Source organism: Xiphophorus hellerii, chromosome 24 (genome assembly GCF_003331165.1).
Source record: "Xiphophorus hellerii strain 12219 chromosome 24, Xiphophorus_hellerii-4.1, whole genome shotgun sequence".
Classification (NCBI taxonomy): Eukaryota; Metazoa; Chordata; class Actinopteri; order Cyprinodontiformes; family Poeciliidae; genus Xiphophorus; species Xiphophorus hellerii.
Genome location: NC_045695.1, coordinates 8727106 through 8745960, shown reverse-complemented (window position 1 = coordinate 8745960; position 18855 = coordinate 8727106).

Here is an 18855-nt window from a genome sequence, read left to right as displayed (position 1 = left end):
CTCCCACTGGCTCTGTTCTGCATGGTCAGCAGATGTCTCCCCCTGATGACTCACATAGATCTGAGTCCTAGCTGGCCTCAGATCAGTGTTCAGTGTGGCAACGGAGATCATACACAGAGAAAATGTCAATCATGAAGACCAAGGAACACAGCAGACAAGTCAGAGACTAAGAAGTCTGAAGCAGTGTTGTGTTATCAGCAAGCTTTGAACATCTGAAGATGGACAGGCTGAGCAAGGAGCATGTTAATCTGTAAAGCAGTTTAGAGGTTGATGATCACTCTGGAGGAGCTGCAGAGATAAACTAATCCACGAAGCAATGAAAAGAAAGTCATTGTTAAAGGAAAACCATTCGAGATTCTATCAAACACTGAACACAGCAAAAAAAAAAATCTTTGCCCTGTATGCCTTCTTTCTTCTCAGAAGGATGCTTGGCATACTTTCTTGCCAATAATTTCATGTGTGATGTTAAATTCTGGACTATGGAAACTTTTATTATACTTTGGAGATGTACGTCGGTAGGAAAGCTTCTGTGGCCATCTGCTTTCCAGATATGTTCTGAAAACATGCAGAACATCATGGGAGTGACGTGGAGGCATAATCTGAGTGAGAACCACAAAGTAATATTTCACTTTCTTCATCAGTGGAGTCTTTGTTGCATTTTTTGTGCACTACATAAGAAAACCTTCCCCTCCTGTTTGGGTCTTTTTGAAGCTTTCTGTGAGTACTTTTTGGTTCTTGGTTAACCTTTCTGATTGTAACTTTGATTCCTCAAGAATCCTACAAGGACTACTTGCCTGTGGCTGGTTTATGATGAATTTGTTCTTTTTACCACAGGATTATGACCAAATGGTTTTTACTGGAACATCCAGAAGTTCAGACATACACCTGGAACTATAGCAATTGTTAGGTTTTGCAACAGTATGACTTCTGGACTGAGGTACTTGCTTTTACCAGTAAGTCCTTAATATGCATTACTTTGGTAATAAAAAAAATAATTAATGAGCAAGCTAATATTGTGCAAAAGAGATGGGATGCTTCCTAAATATTAACAGATTTCTTGTGTTTTTATGCATTACTTCATTTGAGGACTAATTTGCTTTGGTTTCTTTGTATGTTTGGATTAAATGACTTGTTGCCAACAAGTAGTTTGAAATAGAAATTTCAGAAATATGTCTATTGGGAATTACTTCCTTATTGTGAAAGAATATTCTCTGGTCAAATGACAATAAAAGTTGAAGTTTTAACCAAATGTTAGAAAGCTCGAGGGGAGCTTAATTGGCTTTTTTATGTTTAGGTGTGTTATGCGCAACATGAGTTTCCAACAAACGCAATTTCTGAAAAAAAAAAGGTTCAAAATGCTTTAAAATGTGATATTTAAGTGGTATACCTCTGTCATACTTTGATCATTTTACAAACTTGAGCCTGTTTAATTTCCCCCAGGATAAGAATCTCTTCATGAAAACTTCTTGCAACATTTCTGTCACTGTGGGGCATTCAGTTCAAACACTGTTTTGCGAATGTTCACCTTCCTCCGGGACAAACTATTTCTGTAGTTCCAATTAGAAGTAATTCCTTCCCAGAAGACATGTTCACATCATTGTCATTACGCACAAATTTCTCCACCCCCATTCATCCAGTTCATCTTCTGCCCATTCCTGTTTTGGGTCAGCATCTGCACATCAATTGGACAAACTTAAGAAAGGCAAAGACTTTGAAGAGGAGGCAGATCTATTTGCAGTGGCTTTCCCAGGGTAAAAATATTACCTACTTAGCAGACAGCAATTGCCTCCATGGTGGGTGGAAAGGTTGTTAATGATGGTGCGGTTTACAAGCTCTCACTATGGAAAGTTTTGCAGGAATTTGGAGAGCAACCTAAACCCTCTTAACAAGCTTCTCTTTTAGATGATTAACAGGGGAAGAGGTCTTCCGGTCTTCCTTCCAATCTCCATTTGTCTTTCCTATATTAAATAGCTTTTCTTTGCCTTTCTCCCATGAAATTACTGTAATAATAACATGGAGACTGGAAATTCAGTTCCTCTCATAAAAGTCTAATTGCTCCTCGTGGTACTTCCGTGGTACTCCACCCCCACCAAGCAGTCGATCACACTCCCATGTGAAACTGTGACACAACTGGGCCGGAAACATGTTTGAGATAGGTTGGGCATGGCTACTGGCACAGATGCTGGAAGCTATGAATTTCCACACAACACTGTTTCCACTTTTGTGTATTTCTTTCTCACTTACTTTCGAAATGCCAAAATAAAAAAAGTCAATTTGCAGAAGTTTACAAGACCTTAAGTAGCAATAATGAACTTTACAGATATCGGTGTCCAAAACGTTGCACCATGCTAGCTTTCCATTCAAATATGACATTTAGGCTGGCGATCCCAAAGGAATATCACAGACTTAAAAAAAAAGAAAAAATTGGTTTGTTCCACATTCCTCTGGTGTTAAAAATGCTTCCACTGCCATGGCTCGAAAAAGTAAGGCAAGTTTACAAAGCCAGCCTTATGCTGTGCCAACAACTACTAGAGCAAATTGGAACTTTTTCCACTGCATCAAATGTTGCAAAAACAAATAAGTACTGACTCCATGTGCAATTTATTAGATTCACCTGTTCAAATGCTTAACACGAGTACAGAATCAGGCTCAGCAGCAAACCAGGACATTCTGGTGTCTGGACAGCTTGATGAAATTCAAAGTGCACCTCAGAATGGGGAAGAAAGCAAATATAAGGGACTTTGAATGTGACATGGTTCCTAATTTGATGATAGAAATCCAATTGTAGCCCAAACAACTAGTTACAATCAGCGACCATCTCAGAACACATCAAATCTTTATAAAAAAAAAGGGGTTAGAGCATCAGAAGACCAAAGCATTGTCAACTAAGAATAGGAAATTGTGGTTATTTATCATACAGGTTGGCCAGAGTTTGTTTTGATTGGCAGCATGTCTCCTCAAATACAAGACAAATAAATTGGAGGAGGAATCGCATCAGCCTATCCAAGCAGAGAGTTTACATTTATCTGAATGCCAATCTGCATTGACAACAAAGTTTGGTTCTGTTCAGTAGATTTATCAACAGTTGTTCATTTCTTTCTGTGTGTTAAATAAAAATAAAAAATTTTATTCAAATACTACACATAAAATTAGGCAAGTATAAAGCTTCTCATGAAAACACTAAATGCAAATTGATTTAATATAAAATGTTCAGATTTGCCACGTTAAGCTAAAATATGACAACTTCTGATAACTAGTTGGTCACAAAACTCAAATCACCTCATGTTGGTTTCTTGAACATGAATATACAGTAAGTTCCCTGTTCCACAGTGGCCTCCAGAGTCACCAGATTAGGTACAGATTAGGTAATTCTGCAGGCGAAAGGGGGAACCTCTTCATCTAGCTAAACTTGCCACTTCTAGAGTGTTTGTCACGTTTCTATTTGTGGATTATCATTAGTCTTAAACTCCAGATAGTCTGGAAACAGCTTTGTAAAACTGCTTCAGACATACCATTGCTGCATTACGCTGGCCCTGTAGTGGGCCGCTCACCGTGGGTGTTCTGGGACTGCAAAAGCTCATCCTGTAAGATCATCAATTCACAATTTAATGATGGAAATTCGAGGGAAAAGTAGTTTGCGTGTTCACGTTGGTTTGATGTACACGTTTCTGCCCACATTTTGTATAAAACTCATATTGAACCCACATTTATCACATTTGTATATATATGCTTCCTGAAAAGAAACAGTTTCATTTATGAGTTTTCTGTCATGGTGAAAATGAAAATGGAAATATGTCTCATTGGCAGCAGTGGCTCATAATGAACTCATTATTTTTCTGTACAGTTAGAGAGAACTTAGAGTACAGTTTTTTCCCCAAGAAACATGAGTGGCGAAAAACTCAACAAATAACGCCGCAGCCAACACACTAGCAGACGAGTTGAAGCCATGGACCACACAGTTTGCACCCTGAGAAGCTGGGCTACAAGATCTATTAGCACAACAAACCACTGGGTGTAATTTCCCCTCCGATGAGCCAGATTCGCACCCAGTGAGAGAGAATGTCCTGTGAACGTCAGAATAGTTTGAAAAAAGTTCTGGGACTTTTGCGCAGGTGATGGCTGTGTAGCATTATAGTGACGGAAAGCAGAAAGCCTTTAATTGATGAGAACACAAAGACTCAACCTTCATCCAAGAGTATCAGCTATGTGCACAGTACAGCGACACATTCTTATCTCCAAGCCAACGCTTTTTAAGTCAGATTCAGATTAAATTTTTTGGGGGTAAAGTTACAATTCAAAAACAGGAAACAAAATGAAACAATATTTTAAAAAGCAATAACTTAGCAAAAAAAGGAATAGGCTGAAGCCATTGTATACTATTAAGTAATTCCAGTCAAAACCTGAAGGAAACTAAAGAAAGATTGTTTATATTGTTGAAGAAAACCCAACAGTTAGATATATAGAAAAACAATTCAACATCCTAAGGCAAGAAAAGGAGGATAAAAACTTTGTAGTGTGATTACGATGACATGGTACAGGTGAGTCAAATTAATAAATGTGAAACATCTGACAAAATAGAAAAATCACCACGAGGAAAATATAGAGATAAAGAAAAACACTTTTCAAACATAACAGAGCACAATTTCACTATGAAGATGACTTCAACACAAAACTGCAGCATAAAAATGAAAGAAAGAGTCATGATAGTACCGTTTGCTTTAGATGGAAGGATCAAAACAAGGCAAAAAATAAAATCATCCCAAGATTGGGCAGGTGGAGCAGGTATAAGAAAGACGGACCAGAAAAAATAAAGCGAGGTCAAGCGAGTGGCCTGAAGACGGTCGAGCAGACCGGAGGCTGACACGACAAGGCCCAGAGTTCACCAGGTTGACCCCGAGGTCAGCAAAGCCAACAGAGTGTCTGAAGGATGACCCTGAGACTAATGCTGATCTGAACACGACTAGAACCCAACCTCTGTCATATGCATTGCATTCTTCTTCTTCATCTGGGTATTATAGCTCAGCAGGAATGTCAAACAAGATGAAGATGATTTAAAATCCAGGCTAGCATCTGTCATGTCTGCTACAGCCATTATTAGTCAGCTGATCACCTCAACACACATTCTGCTCTCAAGACGTCCTGCTTACCTTTATACTAAGACTAGCAGGGATATACACAATATGGGGAAAAAAATCTAGTTTAGTTTTTTTTTTTTGTAAAATTTGCTGTAAAAATTTATAATCTGATGTTCAACTCGTACCTTTAAAATTGTCTTAATCTGACCAACAAAGAATGAAATAACTAGAGTATATATTTAAAAGCTTCGCCTGTTTAGGTGGTTAAATTTTTGCCGTGCTAGATGCTTGTGATGATGGTTAATCTAGATATTAAAAATAGTTTATCTTGAATTCTTGGCAGACACATTCAAAACGTCCAAACTGTTTTTATTTATTTATTCAAGGAATTCAGCTCTGAACATTCCCACTAAACCTCACTCTTCATCTGGTCTGAACCTCACGTTCAGGTCAGATGGTACCAGTGATTAAATTAATGTTAGAGCCTGTGTGGCTATAAAGTGACCAATGAACTCGCCAGGGTTCCTTAAACATGTGATTGTTTTGCTATTCTTCTGTTATCGTCCATCATATACAGCTAGTATTTGATGTGGAGGAAGATTTATTTCACAGAGTCTGGGAATGTTTTGAGTTTTCATTAGCGATATGGATTGTATGTTTTCAGCACATGTTTGAACGTTGACCAATGGGTGTATTTTTGCAATGCATCATGGGCTACCAGCGTGCTTCCAGCAGAAAGAGGCCCACAGGGCATTGTTCTGTAATTCCTAGAAAGGAAAATGTCTAACACATGGAAAGAACATGAGGCGGTCCAGGACTTCCAACTTTATGAAAATACGTCGAAAGTACAGCTGCACTGGACAGAAATTAGATAAATGAAGAAATAAATAAAAACAGATTGCATAATGTAGAATACTAAAAACAAAAAAAAAAACGGATCTGAAACTACTAACCACGTTTCCTGTTCATGAAAACTCAACAAGTTAGTAATTTCTGCTCCTGTTTCCAAATTTTCCACACATTTGGAAATAGAAATACCTTTATTTTTGCTTAATCTTGAAAAAACAGATATCAGAGTTTAGACAGTGGGCTGATTAATGATAAAATGAATTCTTATGGGAGGCTTACATAGTGCCTAGTGTAAGCAGTGGAACAATATGTCCTCATGTTGAAGTGAGGTCATGAATTGGTTTGTGATTCACATCTTTTGATTTGATGCTAAAGCTGATCATAAACTTAAAAAGGGCAACAATTAAAAATATTTAATGGGTTCAAACATTAACTTTATTAATCGACATGAAATGGAGAACATAGAAAACATAAAAATGTTTATTTTTTGCTTTAGAACAGCATAAAATTGAGAGAAGCATAAAATGTGGAAGCAAAAAGAGGATATTGTGTGCTGTCATGTATTTATTATGTTGTATTGTATCCTGTGTGGTGGTGTAATGTTTTGTCCCATGCTGTATGTTATTGTCTACGTGGTTGTTATTGTCTACTTGGTAACAGGAGTAGAGAGTCTAGTCTGTGGATAATAATTTCTCCTTCTGGACAATAAAGTCGAAAGTCTCCCTTCCCACAAAGATTACCTTCAGACATTTCATTTCTAACCTGTAGGGTTTGATTATACCCACCCACCCTCTACTGCTGTGGAGCTGCAACTCTTTTGAGGGAGCTATTCACACGGATTACGTGTGCGTTGATGAATGAATTTAATTGGCCATTTCCAGAAGTACATTGGAAGGTCACACGCTGATGTTGGAAAAGAATATTTTTGAGTTACTGTCATTGTCAATTTTTCCCACTAACAGTTGAATGTGAAATATCTTAGTGGCGAAGAAACTTCAAAACGATTTTTACTGTACCACGTTGGAAATGACTGAACCGTTCTCTATTGACAAAAGAATGACTCTCGATTCTGTAATGAGTGTTTGATTCAGGGTTCTGGTTTTATTGGATCTCTAAGAGGACAGAGGACTGGTTTGTGTCTTGCTGTTTGACTGGAAGACTAATATTGGTGATTAAATAACTCCAAGTTGTTCTAGTGCTTGGGGAAGATTTAGATTCTAGTGTAATTGGAGGTCCTTGAAGTGAAAATAGGCTCTTTGTGAAAGTGACTCATAAAGGTTAAAGTAGTGGACTTTAACCTTTAAAGGTGGCTTGTTGAGGGAACTTGTTGCTGGCTTGTTGAGGGAACTCCCAGACATCCTTGCAGGTAAAGACAGATCCATAATAGAAAAGTCTTTCCAAAGATGAACTCAAGCTTGACACCTTTAAGGAAAACACAGACATAAACACAAATAACTAAAGGATTTACTCTAAAAGGATTGCTACTGCCACACAGGGTCAAAGTTCAGGCTGCTTGTATACAGGTTTGATTTGATGGAGGTTTGCCAGGTGCTGCCTGGGAAAGAAAAGAACAGCAGCTCAGTGGATAATCCCATAGACAGATAACCCTTCCCTCCCCTATTGTCATCATCCATTCTTTCACAAATGTTTTTGGGAGCAGCCTGCATGTGGGTGTGGGGTTGAAACACCTGTGGCCAACAGAGTGTTTGGAATACCTGACTTCAATGATTTGTATGGGTTAAACAATCAACACCGATACGAATGACTTCATCACACCATTTTCATGTGCACTAATCTTGGGGCCAGTTCAGTTATCTGCCGTATTAGTGGATATTCATGTAGTTTTTGCAAATGCAAATATAATGAAGCATAAAAAAATAAAAAAAAACCTGCTCACAATTTTCCACATCCCCACGATGCTTTAGCACCAGCTCGGAGCTGGGTGTTTCAAAGGCATTCACCGAGAATGAGATCATCCCAAACTCGCTGCGTTTTAAAGCAGCGGGACAAACTTCTAACACATATGGGCCACAAGATTAATGCTGCGTCTGCAGAGCGTGGGTGTCTCATGGGATGTGCAGAAGCAAAGGTCAATATTCCTCACCCACTTGATGTCAGATTCACATGCAAACTCATGCATATGGGTTAATTTTGACGTGCAGCCTTGGTGAACCAATAAATAGCTAAGAAGGAGGTTTTGTTTTGTTTTTTTTCCAGGAAAAATGGGCTGAATGCAAAAAGAAACTTGCCCAATATTTGTATTTACTCAGATTTTCATGATCTGTTTAGAACTCCGTCCAAACCTCTTTGCTTTGTTCTTCATCGCCTGTTGCTGTTAACGACGGTTGTCTTGTTAAACAAGCAGCCTCTGCTACCCAAAGAAAAACAGTGTCACTCAGCCGGGAGGCTGTCTGCTTAGCCCCAGCCGACCTGGAAAGATCAGAGTTCAGGCCCGAACGTCAGACTGAACCTGGAAGAGCGGACGGCAGGCAGCTTGCAGGCCTGGGTTAAGTCAACATTGGTTTTGACTGAAGCTAAGCTCCACCTTTATAGCGTGTGTTGGTCGGGATTTATTTCAGCTTCGCTTCGGACCAATTTGTTCCAGCTGCTAAAATGAGGTGTTGCTGCCTGTCGGTGTAAGTTATAGTAGAAGAGGAACAGAGGTCTGACCTACAGTGCTGTGAAAAAGTAATCGCCTCCTTACAGATTTCTGGTGATTTTTACTTTTCCAGCACACTTACACTTTTCAGATTTTCAAAACAAAATGTGATGTTAGACAGAAATAATATGATTGAATACAAAAGCCAGTTCAAAAACGATTATTTAATTTATGCAAGGAAAAAATCTCTATAGACAAGCCTAGCCCTATTGTTCACTAAACCTAAAATCTATTTTGGTCCAGTCTTTTATGCAAAATTATTCTAATTCAGCCACATTTTTGAGTTTTAGCCCTATCTTTAAATGGTTAGGTTTATCCCAGATCTAAAAAGTTACCTTTGTTTAGTCAGTCCACAGAATATTTTCCCAAACGCCTTAATTGTTATTAACTCAGGTTATAGTTGTGTGATATACAGTATATAGTTTGATGATAGGGTGCTCCGTAAAACCAAAACTAGTGGAAATCTAAACCCAGAACTCGACAGCATCTTGGAGCACAAGGTACAAAACACTAATTTCTTTACACGTATCCATTTTGTTTCCACCATTAATTGGATCCTTTGAGGATTCAGAATCACTCAGCCATCAGAGTCTAACGAGATAAACATTTCTGTCTTTCTGTCTCACACACCTGCTGCTTTTGGCTTTGTCCTGTGAGAGGCTACCCATTAAAGCGGATTGAATTACACACACTCCACACACACATGCTCACCCCTGCAAATTTCACTCATTACTCACTGTAGTATCATTTTCAGTTCTCACATTGGTCCTGGACACAGAGACAAAGAGTGCGGAAAGGTTCTGTGTGAGGGCCAGAACTTTGCCTGTGAGAGAAAACTGATGTAATGGCATTAAAAGAATCGGCATGGAACCAGGAAGTGGCCCGACTCTCGTACTGATTCGCTGGTTTTAGATGGATTTGACTGCAGGGTGGCATCAGTACCAATGACTGAATCCAAGTGGACCATCAAAAAAGACATATAACACCGAGAGTATGTACTTCTGGCATCGCTTAATGGTTTTAGGCATGTTATTCCAACAGTAGGCCATATTTCATACCATAAACCTGCCATGAGGTTAGCAGCTAAAGAGTTGAGGGTAGGTCAGAGAATAAATCAATAAATGTTTGGACAACTTAAACTTTAAATCGTGAAGTCTTAAAGAAGTCATATCCTTTGAACCTTTTCAGTTTTTTTCATGGAAAACACAAGTTTGATGTTTTTCACAAAATAGTGTGTAGCTGTGAAGAGAAAGGAAAATGCTACATGCTAGCAAAAAATACCTAAAAAGTTTTGCATCCTCATGTATTCAGCTTTATATTCAATTAAAACTAAATTATAGTGTTTAAGAAGACTATACCATAATATAGTGAAAGGAGCGTTTATTAAATCGTTTGTCAAGAAAGGTTTTAATGATGCAATATTTCCAGACTCAAAAGGGCAGAAAGGGAACTCAAAGGTCAATTTACGTAGAATAAACATTTGAATCCTGCAATATGATGGAGTTTTTTTATTGCACTAAATTGAAAACTTAATTGAACACTAAACTGAAACCAGGACAAAAAGGTGATGTGTTTCACATTAACTGATGATTTTATTTAGGGAAACCAGAGTAATGGAATATAAATGCATATGCATATCAGACCTAACATGTTTTTAAAGTCATTCACTACTTTGTGTCTATTATGTAAAAGGGTAAGAAAATACATTGAAGTTTGATTTTCAGAGGTACTACATTTATACGTTTGCAAGCTAGTCATTGCAAACATTGAACAAAAGAAAACAAAATGTTTTGAAACGCATTTGCTCATTTTGTTTTAGACAACTTCTTCTCATATAAAGGTCAGCTGAGTGCAAGCTGCAGCAGTTCAGCAGGAAACCTGAGTTGTTTGTTTAAAGCGACTTGCGATGCGGTTTGCATTTTACTCCGGATTGTGGGTGCAGCTAATGAAGACAGTGACAGTTCGTCCTACGCACGCGAGTGACTCATCCACATGCTGATTAAGGGATCTTCTCACGGAGGAGCCATCAGTAAAACGCAGGATCGCTCCCTCCCACTCCACAGACCGCAGCTTGGTGTTTATCCAGCTGCCCATTTGGGGTCTCGAAGACCCCTGCTCCTGTCCCGTCCATCTGATGGAAGCGGACAAAGAAAGGAGGAGGAATGTGGCAATTTAATCCCTGCTCTGCTGTGTTGCTAATTTAAGAACACCCTGAAAACCGGGGCTTCATCTAATCTCATTTCCAGACATTTGAAATAAGCAACATGTAAAAAAAAGTATTAGGTTTGCATGTTTCTGTTCAGCTCTGCCAGCAAGGAAATAACATACAGTTCAGCGCGCTCTGGGACGCAGCAGGCGTTGAACCTCAGCTCACCCACATCGATGGAGATTCGACGCCCAGCAGACATATGGCTCAGCGGTTTGGAGCCGAAGCGAGCCGGAAACTATTGAGACTGAAATAAATAAAGAAAAAATAAGGTCGACCTCAGTGACAGAGGTCACAAAAGAAGCAGGAGAATCATGTTCAGCTAACTCGGCCTCCTCTTGACAAGGTTAAACATGCCGAGAGTGAAGAATTTCCCTAAATGAGACAAATCTAGCAAGGAAAACAAAACGGTAACTAAGAAGATAATGCAAGTTGAGCCTAAGATGATGATTTTGGGGTTTGTGTGTCCACTGGGAGATCAAGTCAGAGTCCAGCTGCAGCAGGCAGGATGTGTGGACGGCTACTTTCCAAAGAATCCCCCAAACTCCTTCATCTGTCATGACAGTGAGCGTTCAGCTGGCCAGCAGCTCTCCTATAAGTCTATCATAATGGGCAGGGGGGTTAAGTAGTTTAACTATAAAGTTCTTAAGTTTAAATGATTTATCTCGGTGGTTCATACAGAGGAGGTTCCCAGAATACAAACATTTAAGAGGGAAATCATCCAGGTTTGTGAAGGTTTGCCGTAGAAGTTAGTTTCCATGAGCTGAGATTCAACCAAAAACAAAAATACAGTGCCATAAGTATTTGCCCCCATTTCACTTTATAAATACACACCTAAACAAGCTTTATTAGAATTTATTAGGATTTCAAATCAAATTGTGAATTATTATGAAGCAGAGGGTTGTATTTCTCTTTTGTTACAACTAAAAATCTGATCTGAAGCCACAGCATGATGCTGCCACCACTATGTTTATCTACAAGTTTAAGATTCCTTATGTGAGTTCTTTAGGTATTAATTCTGATTTGGATTGTAGTACCATAACTCTATGTTCTGGATTTCTGCTGTGCTCTGTTTCTTTTTAGTTGCTATTCATTCTCATGTTCCGTTGGGTTCTGGTTTGTCCTCTTATGGACACTGTGATCACCAGATCTTCATGCTTTCAGTTTCTTTCTCTCAGCATCTCATATTTGCTCCTCTCACAGCTGACAATATTCCTGCTAATTACCACTCCTGCAATAATTACTCCCCCAATTACTCTCCATCTATGGCTCCTGGGTTTCCTGAATTTCTTACCTTTTTGCATCCGGAGGTTTCTTTTCTTTTCCCCACCGCACTCTGTTTTGGTTATAGGCACCATGTGTACCTTTTCTTTCCACTTCACAATTATCTTCTACCTCCTGAACCAAACGTGAGAGTTGAGGGGATGTGAAGACTGCCGCGGGCAGTGAACTTTGAGAAGTATGCATTATATTTGCTTTGTAGGCATTGGAGAAAAAAAAACCAAAAACATTCTCCTAGTCTCACGAGCTAATCTCGGTATCAAACTGGAAACAGGTGGATGCCATTTCATAGCCCTGAAGCTCATTTGAGAGCACATTATGATCCATCAAAGACATGTTTGGACTGGATCTTTGCACGAAGATGTATCTTCATCAGCTTCTTTTTACACATGAAAATAAGCCAAATGTCAGACAGATATCTTCAAAGAAACTTTTCTTAAGGGTAAAAATCTTTAATAAAACCTCTGATATTGGAGAGTTATGCAAATTGTATTTATACATGTAATTTTAATAGGTATTGGTGTCAAATACAAGCACATTATACTCCTGAAATCAAGATATCTTCTGATTATAATAATTACATCCCTACAGCGGTATGTCATCTACCTATAGAGGCTACACGTCTTTGTTAAAGTTATTGAGGGTGTGAGAGATGAAAATAGATCATTTTCAAAGTATTTAACTTGTACGTTATAAATGAAGACCAAACTAATCTGTGAGGTGAAAAAGAATACTAAACTATAGCTTCCTCTGATTCAATTTCATCATCTTCTCCAAATGTTTTGTGTTTTTTGAGGCCAAAACAGACAATTTTGCCCTTCTCATGACTCTGGTCACTCATCAAAAGGACTTTAATGCATAAGAACTGCAAAACAGTAAATTTTAATACTTTTGCTTTTACCTTTCACCTAACAAAACCTAGACTTAATCCTAAAGCAGTGTCAGCAAATTCTCAATTGAGACCTTTCTTGTTTCCTTAGACTCTTTAGACTCCAAGGGGCCAGCAGATGGACAGAGATACCCCACACCAAGTCTGAACTCCTTCACAGGCAAGAAAAACAGCCATTTTTGCACCAACTCTTTTCCCAGCCCACCGCGGGAATAATGCCCGCCGTCTGACATCAGTCATGTAACACATTGAGACTGACAGCTCATCCCACAGGGTTAGTCTGGTGTTTCCACACACACATCATCTGGTGCCAGCCATAGCCACAATATATAAACTGCATGTGTGTGTGTAAATATTTCTGTCGTCTTGTTTGTATGTGCAGTACGTTTTCTGGGGCCATTTATGCTTTTCATAAAGTAGAGAGTTGGGAAGGCCACCTGTTAGTAGAAAGGTCGTTGGTTCTGTGAGCAACACAAAAATTAGACGGCAGAACCCAATTCACCGATCTCACACTATGCCACAGAGATCTTTAAGGAAATAATGCCAATTTTCTGCCTTCTATACAATGCTTTGAGTGAGAATTGTTTGGATTTCTGCTTAAACATGACTAGAAGACATAAACTGAACAGGATGAGAGGTGTAAACAACCACACCAAATGGGAAATGGACTGAACTTGTGTAGCATACCAGACTAACAAACTGATGTACACCACAAGTCACATGAACCATTTTTAAGCTAAAACTCTTAAATATTCAAACATTAATGTGCACATCTGGGACTTAGTTGAGAATAGCTGTGTTTCCATTGACCATATAATTGGAATTACAAAAACAAATTTGTTTATTGGAAACACATCAATTTACACACTTCTTTTCACATCACACTCATTACGTAATCAACAACGTGATGTTACTGCTGCCGGAAAAGACAAAGAAGACAACAGGAAGTGATGGAAGGATGATGGCGCGAGAAATGGAAGACGATGGCTAAATCCTGACTGACCGATCACCCCATGATGCATCTCTGGCCAGATGTAACTCCCACATTCATCATATGTTCAATGGTGTCATCAGATATGCATGAATTTCAGTCACTGATTCGTGCATTTCCTTCCTTTATATATATTTTTTTACCTTTTCCTTTGCTAGTTCTGCAGAACAGATTAGGGCCAGAAAGTATTGAGGCAGCAGAAACAATCTGACATCTCTGATCTTCTTTTATTCTCATCTGTCTTCTATTTTCCATTTCTAAGCGCTATCACCAACTCCTGCAGAAGGGAGATAAGGTTACTGGCTTCAACTTTTCTCTCTGTGTGAGCCAACCCCCATGACTGTCTGCTCAGCTCAGGTCTCTGTTTTGTTTGGGACCAGCCAGTTGCAACAGGCTGAATAAAGAACAAGGAGATATAAACCACATATAATGGATGTAGACACATCTGTATTCTGCAGCTGAAATGTCAGAGGGATCATAAACGTAGCCAGTTTCACATTTAACTTGGATTTCTGTCTAAGTATTTTGAATATCTCCAGCCAGCAAACATATAAGCTTCCACTGGATGTGCTGACAGAAACAGTTTTATGTCTACATGCTAAAATGATTCAAGAAACTTGTAGGAATTAATCATCTTTTGTTAGCAGATGAAGATGTCAAGTCTTTAGGTGGAGTAGAAGAAAATGGAAACTAACAAACAAGGTAGTCAAAGAAACCTAAAATAACTCGACACCAGAAACATGTTGCATCGTGCCTGCAATCCTGTTTGTAAATCTCCAGAGTGATTATCTTTCATCACCTCACAACTAATCAGAAATACACATTTGCACAACACAAATCAGTCAAGTCCTGGTGACATGTGGGTACAATTATGTTAGCCTAGAACTACATGAATGCACAGAAATGTTGCATTTAATATCAATTTGTTGCAGAGTTCTATGTATTGTACGTCAATGTTTCTTCTAGGGGTTGTTGCCAGAGTATGGAGTGTAAAGGATACTTTGAAAGACTTGGTGTCTTGTAAATTCATAGGAAGTTTGTTGTCCAGCAATGTCAAGCTTGTTGCGGGTGCAAGTTGGACTCTTCCTGAGCTCCCCTTGTTTCTGACCCTGAGGGGTTAATGGACAGGATCTTAAGGTGCAGTTCTGGGGAGAAGGGCATCTGGTTTTGCAACCTCAGGGTCACATCTTTGCCTTTTACCAGATGATAGGGTTCTGTTGAGGTCTTCAAACCATGACCTTCAGTGAATACTCCAGAGGTTTAAAGCTCTTACTCCCGAGGCAACTGGAAAATTCAATGTGCTCCCTCTAGGTCAGGGATCAGTTTCCACCTCCTGCCGGTGTCTTGTTCACAAGTGTTTGTAGGATGCAGTGGAAGATGGATAGACAAATTGGCATTGCGCGCCCAACAATACCCACTGCCTTGGCGTAGAAGGCTATATCTGATTAATGATTAATGATAGGCCAACGCTGGCAGCCGAGCAACCAGCACCAGAAACTGGGAGACCAGCTCTGGCAGATAAGAAAGACAACTCACTTTCATTGGCATTGGCGAGGCTAGTGACTTAGCATGCAGAGGCTGGTCACATGCTGTGTTGCCCATTTCCTCTGCTGACCATTAGTACAGTGAGGCATATCATCAATCAGAACACATATACTGAAATAGCTACAATTGGGTGTGCAATAGTATTAATTTTGGCCCTAAAGCTGCACCATAGATTTGTGGCCTAGTTTGCAGTAATGCAGATCCTTCTAATCTCTGATTCTCTTGGTTCACCACTCCCTCTTTATCCTAACCGTAATCTTTAGTCATTAAATATGCATCATCATTTTAAGAATTGGATACTTAAAATCTCATTCTTAAATGAGTCGTGGTGAGGAGCTCTACATAGAGACAGCTTGAAGTAGAGCTCGGTCAAGCTCATTGGTCTGATTGACAGATCCCAAGATTACATGAGGGACTATTGATGGCCTAGGAAGCCATTGGGAGACTGAGCTGGAGAGTGTTGCCAGGGGAGTGATATCTGACCCTTCCCTTACCATAATCTTTATCTTAATTCTGCAATGGGATGTTGGATAACACAATGGGAGGATAACTGCATTTTTTGAGTCAGTGTCCTGCATCTTTAAGATGTCTCTGCAGCAACATTGGAGATTCAGATGTCTGAATTACCTCTGCGGAGTGTCACTAGGTTCTGCCAGAGCATGCTAATGAAGCAGTTCTTTGATTCAAGTATGTTGATCTGGTGAAACATCTAACAACCAGGACCAAATGCTGAGACTAGAATTGGCCAACCCTTTCATTTTGACCTTTTAAAATAGGGATCTTCAACTCCTGATCCGAAGAGCTACTGAGCTAGATCTATCTCTGCACCAGCAAAACTGAATCAGATGCCTGGCTAGTTACCAGGCCTTTGTCAAACTTGGTGGCATGCTAATAAGCATGTTGGTGCAAGGAGTGTATTTAAAGTCTGCAGGTTAGCAGCCCTTTAGAAGTGGATACTCCTGTTTTGAAATGTTGATAGTGTTGAAATTTCCACACTGTTTTGGCTAAAAATGGTTCCTGGCACCATGTATACAATTATATGCAGATTCATAGAAAATTTGCAATATGGCTTCAAAAGAGCTAAAAGCAAATACTAAGATTCTTAATTAATGGAAACATGAAACACAACTGGTGAGCTGGAAGAACTTTCTTTACTTCTATTACTTCTTAGAATCAAAAAGTTTCAATTTATACTTTAAACAGACGACAGGAACCATCTTTTTCATTTTTTACAATCTCCATTGTGAATGCTCAATGTTACCCTTTGTTACACAAAAAATAAATCTTGGGTTTCTCCAGCTGCAGGACTTCTGTTTTCATGAAATTCCATCAGATGGAGGTTGAGTATTGTACTGCCAGCCATAACTTAACTTTCACCTTCAAGAATCTGTCAGGACACTCCCTTGTTGATTAGATTTCCTGCTGCTTGGGAATATTGTCAGGAATATTGAGATGGAAAAGAGTGGGTCAAAAGGATAAAGGCTGAAGATTGACTATTGATGGGGAAAAAGAGGGAATGGCAGAAGTATGTGAGCACTACAGATGCCTTTCCAGTTTTGTAAATAACACACATGTGCTTTGTGAAAGGATGTGGGTTACAAAAACACATTCCTGCCACAGAACATTCAGACAGGCAATGGATGTCCCAAAAAAACGGGAGGAAGGAAGAGGAGAGGCGAGCAGGCAGGTCAAGATTAAGTTGTAAAATAGGACGAGAATGAAACAGTAACTTGTTAATCAGGTTATCTGAAACGTTTGCTTGAGCTGATGTTTCCAACCAAGGAATGTTATGGAGGTAAACTATATCTGAATGTCATGCAATATCCACACCCTCTGGTGATGGATTTACCTCCCTGAAGAATCACATTCCACAACATCTTGTTTTCTTCAAGCTTTCCACCTGATAGGATCCTACTTGGAAGAGAGAGAAACAATATTTCAGTGTAGAGACTGACCCGTTGGGGTCAAATTAGGGTTTTCTCAACCACAACTCCCCCTTTATGACAATTTTTCCATCTTCTGATGCCTACTTACAACAGGACTATACATCATGTTACAGTGTCCAAATAGTCTCACACTGGTTTCTTGAGCTCGCTGTACTCCAGTGGTCTCCCCAGTCACAAGATCTCAATAAAGTAGAGCATCTTTGGGATATGGTGGAGTGAGAATTTCACATCATGGAAGCTCAAATTACTGCCAAACGTTTTGCAGTAACTGCTAATAACATGGGCTGATGGACACGTTAGGTGCTAGCTTACTGGTAAAATTTCTAAAGATTGTCAGGCCATCAAGAAGAATTGCTATAGAAAGTACAAAATATTAGCAAAATCTGTTTTTCATAACTTGTTGATTCATTATAAGTTGCCATGAAAATGTACATAATTGTATACTTTCCTTACAATTCCATTTGAAAAGAGACATATTCAGTGAAGTAACTTTCTTGGACTGAAGTTTGCTTTTATAGATTTAAAAACAATTGTCATTGTGGTTGACAATGATGTATTTCTCAGTTTGGTGGGCAAAACGTAGCATCTTTTTTTATTATTTGAAGGACAGTTGTGCTAATCTTCACTTTGTGGGTCATTATGGTGCTGAGAAAATCTCACATTTCCTTGTCGTGCTTCATTAAAATGACTGTTGGAATAACAACTCTGTGTCATTTAGTAGCTTTAACTGCTGCACATTAAGATCTTTTCTTTCGGGGGGGAGCAGCTTCTAAGTGCTTCTTGTTGGTAAAGTCCACAAATGTCTTCTGACATGTGTGAAGGTGGAGGAGACACTCTGCTGAAGTGCTGTGGTGTGTCAGAGCAGATAAAGACATGTGCACAGGGCCTTTACGGACAGAGTAAGACTGTTTGTTGATGTTAGCTGTCTTACTGACATGAACCATGTAGCCGCTCGCATGTACTATTTGACCTTCATGTAACAAGATAGCAATTAAAGTTCTGGGTCACTTTTCTGGTTCCTGAACAAGTTTTTATTCAAACAGCTGCTGTTATACTCAGCAATAAGACTAAAAGGACAACATTTAATAAAGCTCAGGCTGGATATTCGATTATCCAATTGGGAGGGTTCTTTCGGGGTATTCTGGTAATTATGCTGCTATGCTGGCACACTGACGACTGCCACAGGGTGCTGACCCACTTCTCTGTTTACTGACTGCCCCATTTAGCCTTCTGACAATGATTTATCTGTGAGCAGAGTTTTTTTGTTTGGTGTGTCAGTGTGTCAGTGTGTCAGAGGCCATGCCGTAGGGCTGAGTGACACAGTTTGCCGATGGGTAGCAACTTCCTGTCATCAATCCATGGCTAACACAAAACCGGCCTTACGTTGGAGTATGTGCTGACAGATGAGACAAAG